A 6,492-nucleotide genomic window follows, 5' to 3' on the forward strand; every position below is an offset into this window, starting at 1 on the left:
AACAACACAAAGGGACCCCATTTACAATATTATCATTTCAAAACAGAAGCCCCCATACCTCAGCACCTCAGAAGTAGATCAAGCCAGTCACCGAGCTGCCTACCGAGTGCTGAACAGTTCCAGAAGGAGCTCTTTCCTGTGACAGGTTCCTCCAAAGGTTTACGCTCTACTGGGGACAGCATAGAAATAAAAATAAAAGTTTCAAAACCCCGTATCTGTAAGCTTTCAAGATTCGACAGACCTCCTCAAGCACACCGTTCCAGTGCTATGCGAGCAGCTGCTCGCAAGCAGCTCAAATCTCCCACGCCCAACATCTGCCAAACACCACAGAGATGACTGTGCCAGCTGCCCTTCAGTACGTGCCCAGAGGCAGACCGGATGTCTTCGCCAAAACAGTCCAGACAATGTATTAGTACACCCATGCAATGCCATGTTAGCTGTCATCACTAACTGCCAGGCAGGACAGCTCCAGACCAAACACATACACACACAGGCACACCACAAACACTACAAACAAAACACACAACACATGGCGCAAGAAAAAGCGACCCCCAAAAGGAAAGCCCTATGGCAACAGCAAGTCAGATACAGGTGCTCTGCACCAGACCCTACCAGAGACTCAAATGTCACGACACGCGACTGGAAGCAGCTTCCAGAACTGGGATGATGGAGGCCTAAAAAGCCTGCCTTCAAGACAAGAGACCGGAAGGATGGGGAGTGAAAACCCCCTAAGAACACACTTAGGAATTCGATTCCCAAGCAAGAGCTCCTGATGCGGCCCAGATGACTTCTGCAAGAGTGAGGATGGAAACAGACGCGATCTCAAACCGAATATGATGCACAAGACCTGAAACAGATCTGCAGTTCAAGCAGCGACTGCAAGACAAGAAGTGCTCGAATCAGAATCACGATGACAAAACAAGCATTGAGGCCCTTCAGCACCGCTACCAAGTCCCCTGTCTAGTCAGTCCGGTGTAAAAAGTTAGGAGGATATCAAGACCTGAGAAGCACAGAACAGACGTTGTAGAAGCAACACTACAAGACAGACGAACAGAAGGAAACTGTCCTGCCTGGCGCACGCACTCGCGCTACAAAATAATCCTGCCTCTTCTATTAGCCTGGTGACCCAGCCACAAGCACCCTGAACGTGACCCAGCCTCAACCACCCTCACAGTGGCACCAAGTCTATTCAGCCAGCAGGCACCACGCTGCTCTGGCTCCCAGCTCCCATTAGCCACCCCAGATATGCAAATACCAGGCGCCCCCCAACTTAGCTCTCAGGCTGCTGCATGGTAAAGTTCCTCCGCCTCAAGAAATGCACAGGCACCGTTTGTCATCTTAGTCAACTGAAGGCTCATCATCAGCTGCAAAAACAGAGAAAGAGCATTCACCAGCACGCCGGCCACGATGCCCACCTTCTCCACGATGCTGACTACTGCTGATGCAACATACAGTTCTGCTCACCTCTTCCTCTCCGAATCCAAGCTCCAACAGTGCAGCCAGTATCATCCACACCACCTGGGACAACAAAGGGATTAAATGATAGTTGCATTCAGAACAAATAACCCAATCGTGGTTTCTTGTTGTTGTTGTTTGTGTGTGTGTTTCTTGTATTTTTTTATTTTTTTTTTTTAAATCTGCTTTAGCTCAACAGCATGCAGAATGCAAACGAGAACTGGGGAGTACCTAGAAGAAACAATCCCCATGCTTTTGCGGCAGCTTTGAATATTAAAAGGACAATACGACCCAGCAAGTAACTGGAACTTTCTTAACTGGAATTAGCTCATACTTTTATTTGCATTGAAAGAAAAATCTAGGAGCAGAACAGATTATACACCAACAAAATTAATTCCATTCCATCCCCAGAAGAAAATCACATACTCTCATCCCCTCCTGTACCTCAGCCGCTTGCCTGCCCCACGTGGCACATGCTTCCATCTCTTCTCCTTACCCACTTATAGCACCTCTAAAAGGCAAACTGGAGTTTTACTCTATTGGACATAGGAAAATAACTGCAGTGACAACCACACCCCAAAAACAACAGTTACCTCTGCTCATCACGCACCAGAGTCACTGCAGAGGCAGCTCGGGTCGAGACGTCCTGCACTGCGCACTGCATTTCAACCTGAACAAAGGAAAGACACAGGCAGAAGATAAACATTCAGCTGCCAGTAGTAGTAGCACCCACCCCTCAACAACATAAGCGACCCCAGCTTTACTTTTACCCTTTCAAAACAGCACTCCACTTGCCTCTGGACCTGCAAATTAGGTCCAAGCTTGAAAGGAGCGGCCACCATCATCCACAACACCTGGGAACACAAAAGGACAAAACGACACTGTGCTTGCAAGCACCCACCTGCCACGCTGCTCCTCTATCCCAAACAGTCTCACCTCAGACCCTCACAGGGAAACACCTGAGCGTCTTCACTTCGCTTCGGATAAGGCACGACCAGGCTGGCAACACTCACCTTCCCTCAGAGCTCCATCACACGAGGATATCCCTTCCCTGTCCACGACTGCACACAAAGCACCTGCAGAGACAAGGGAAAAGCACACTCTGAGGCACCTCACAGCCACAGCGTACCTGCTGCAAGACCTCTCTCTTCCCAGCTCCGGTACTTCAGCTGCTCACCACCTCTAACTCAGATTCTTCACTCACAGCACCACAGCAAAATCTGCCCAGGCCACACAACACACACTACACAGGCTACATTGCCTAAGACACACAAGCTGGAACGTTCCCACCCAACAATCAGTCGCATCGCAAAGGAAGGCTGCCGTACTCTCCGAGAAACCAAACCTACCAGTCCTGAGGAGCTCCCCACCTCCTCCTGCCAACCACACTCAGCAAACACACTATCTACTGCTCAGAAAAACAGAAAGTTAAAACATACACACACAAAAAACAACTGAGCTCCACAAATGCCAAAAAGACATGCACACACAGCAGCCTCGGCAGGGGTAATCAAACTTACCCTTTGCAGATGAAAGAGGTGACTCTGATACAACCCTGCTCAGTCTCTTGGCAATGCTGCATCTACCCTGCCAAGCCACATGTAGCATGAAATGCAGCTGGTTTTAGTCCTCTGGAAAATTACAGAAGTAGGTCTATGCATCTAGAGAATAAATTTAGCTCAAAAACAGAAGAGCAACCCACCACCCCAAAAAACAGTGAGCCAGAAACCTCTATTAAACATCCCTCTCCTAAGTGAATTCCAAGCACTTAAAAATTCTAGAAATCTATAAACTCCAGCCTGCCTAGAGAACCCTGCAACTGACTAAAGGAAAAACAAAGCACTTACCCCAAGGAGCAGCCCAGGCAGAAGGAGCTCTCTGATAGCATGCCTGGGGCTCATATACCATTCGGCCCCGCCCAGCACCCAAACCCAATCACCTGGAAAAGGGGAGGGGCAAAGCACAAGGAAGTAGAAAGAAAGGAGCAGCAGCAGCAGCTGTTTTTTATTTTTTTTCATTACTATTTTATTTTATTTTATTTTAAGATCTGCTTTACTTGAAAACCATGCAGAGAGCAGACAGGTGACCTGTGGTGTTTCTAGAAGCAACAATCCCCATGCTTTTGCTGCAGTTTTTAACATTGAAAGGACGACACGACCAGGCCAGTAACTGGAACTTTTTCAAATAGAATTAAGTCAAACAGGTTCATCATCACTTGCAAAAACAGAGAACCAGCATTCACTAGCACGCCAGCCCTGATACCCACCTCTTGGGCAACGCTCACTACTACTGATGCAACATGCTACTGTGCAATACCTCTCTGTTCAAAACTCCTTTACCTCAGCTGCTCAGTAGCTCCACAGGACAAATGGGGCCGGGCGGCGCCGCGCCGAAACGGGGCCGGGCGGCGCCGCGCCGAAACGGGGCCGGGCGGCGCCGCGCCGAAACGGGGCCGGGCGGACTTATTCTGCAGAGAGGAAGAAGGTGAGCCTGCTCACTCTCCAGGCACTACTGCACTTATGCGGTCAAGAGACATTACCCCACTGTTTCCCAAAAACAACTACCTAAACACCTAATAAACATACTTCTAATATGTCAATTCAAGGACATCAAGACTAAAAGGCTGCAAGGTCTAAACACTCGACAGACAGAAAACACACAGGCAAAAGCTCCAGAAATATAACAAACTGTCCCTAAACTTGAAACAGACTACCCCTTACATTCCCACTGCTGCCATTTTCAGATACACGCTCACACAGGCAGCCTCCATCATACATTTCTCCTAAACCCTGCTGCATCACTTTGACAGCGAGGTTATGACTTTGATAAGATTTGACATAGATTTAAAGGCTCACAGAAAGCCCCGTAATTCTGCAAAAATCAGAAGGGACCCAGAACCACAGAGCAAACACACAAAGTAACATCACCATACTATCCGCAAAACTGCCATAACAACTACTCACCTGAGGAAGAGCTGCGTGCAATACAGGCGCCTACTACTAGATTCCTTTACTATGACGGATCCTACCAGTTTTCACCTCAAAAAGATAGGAGTACCGGTTTCGACTTCAAAATGCATCAGTCCATAGAATCTGACCCACCTAAAGAACCCTCCAAAAGACTGAAGGAAAAACAAAGCACTTATCCAAAAGTGCAGCCCAGGCAGAAGGAGCTCTCTGATGGCATACCTTCAACTCAGTTACCATTAGGTCCCACCTGGAACCTGAAGCCAATCACCTGGGAAAGTGCAGGGGGAAAGCATAAAAAAGCAGAAAGAGGAGCAGCAGCAGCTGTGGTTTTATTAACTTCCTTATAAGGCTTAGCTCAACAGCATGCAGAGTGCAGACAGGAGAACTGGGGTGTTTCTAGAAACAAAAATCCCCATGCTTTTGCTGCAGCTTTGAATACTGAAAGGACAATACTACCACGCAAGTAAATGAAGCTTTTTCAGCCGGATTTAGCGCAGACTTGTATTTACGCAGGAAGAAAACTCTAGGAGCAGAACAGATTATGCGCCAAAGAAGAATTCAATTCCATTCCACTCACAGGAAAAATCACTTACTTCAGTAGGCTATCTGAAAACCAAAAGGCTATGCTCACGGGTCAAAACACACTACAGGACACTGGGGCCAGGCCCTCCACTGCACCAAATTAAAACCCATCCCTACACTCACCAAGGTACAAGCCCAACCCAAACACAGAAACAGCATTTCAGCCTCAACACAGTTTTCAGAACTGCTGGAAATCAAGCTTCATACTCAGCGAGGCGTGCTCAGTCTACACAAGACAGGGCTTTGGGCACCTCCTTGCCTACCAAAGAAGACAGCCATCAGCACCCGCTTTGTTCCGATTCTGAAGACTAACATCACAGCCCACGTTGCCTGGGACACCTGATAAACAGAAGAGAAAGCGGCCATACCGTTTTCAAGCCATCCCTGCACGTGTCGCTCCTTGATCATCCGCAACCTCTTCTCAAATCCTCAACCGCTTCTGTGGAGAGCCTGCCATGGCACCTGCAAAGCAAGACCCTTCGCACTCACCTCATGCTACTTGGCTGTTCTGCTCCAATCCAGCTCACAACCAGCCCGCCCTTCTCGTGCTGCTCTTCAGAGTGCAGCTTGGCCCCACTCAGCCTGTGCGAGACACCTGCAAAAGACAAACAAAAGCATAGGCTGAAGCAGCATCCAAAGCCACAGCACAGCTGGGACACTTACTCTCATCTGCTCCCTTACCTCGGCGCCCTCACCTGCCCTCGAGGAAGATGCTTCCATCTGCTCTCTTAGGCCAGCTACAACACCCCTGAAATATAAACAGGATTTTTACTGTATTTTGTTCAGTTAACTAACTGCAATAACAGCTGCACCCCTGAAGTACCTGCTGCATCTGTCCATCGCTCACCTTGCCAAAAGCAGCTCCGGTCAAGTCCCGTGTTGTACACTGTGTTTCACCTTAAACAAATGAAAACAGTCACAAGATAATCATTCAGCTGCCAGCATTAGCACCCATCGCTCAACAACACAAAGGGACCCCATTTACAATATTATCATTTCAAAACAGAAGCCCCCATACCTCAGCACCTCAGAAGTAGATCAAGCCAGTCACCGAGCTGCCTACCGAGTGCTGAACAGTTCCAGAAGGAGCTCTTTCCTGTGACAGGTTCCTCCAAAGGTTTACGCTCTACTGGGGACAGCATAGAAATAAAAATAAAAGTTTCAAAACCCCGTATCTGTAAGCTTTCAAGATTCGACAGACCTCCTCAAGCACACCGTTCCAGTGCTATGCGAGCAGCTGCTCGCAAGCAGCTCAAATCTCCCACGCCCAACATCTGCCAAACACCACAGAGATGACTGTGCCAGCTGCCCTTCAGTACGTGCCCAGAGGCAGACCGGATGTCTTCGCCAAAACAGTCCAGACAATGTATTAGTACACCCATGCAATGCCATGTTAGCTGTCATCACTAACTGCCAGGCAGGACAGCTCCAGACCAAACACATACACACACAGGCACACCACAAACACTACAAACAAAACACACAA

General features: G+C 48.4%; 1 long non-coding RNA gene across 1 annotated transcript; it reads right to left on the reverse strand.

The window, feature by feature from the left end:
- Positions 1-2,217: 2,217 nt before the first annotated feature.
- LOC137858906 (uncharacterized) lies at positions 2,218-3,457 on the reverse strand. Its single transcript, XR_011098074.1, has 3 exons — positions 2,976-3,457; positions 2,469-2,531; positions 2,218-2,309 (listed from the first exon to the last, which is right to left on the reverse strand). It is a non-coding gene; the product is annotated as an uncharacterized lncRNA (long non-coding RNA).
- Positions 3,458-6,492: the final 3,035 nt, after the last annotated feature.

Source organism: Anas acuta, chromosome 6 (assembly GCF_963932015.1).
Source record: "Anas acuta chromosome 6, bAnaAcu1.1, whole genome shotgun sequence".
In the NCBI taxonomy this organism is placed as follows: Eukaryota; Metazoa; Chordata; class Aves; order Anseriformes; family Anatidae; genus Anas; species Anas acuta.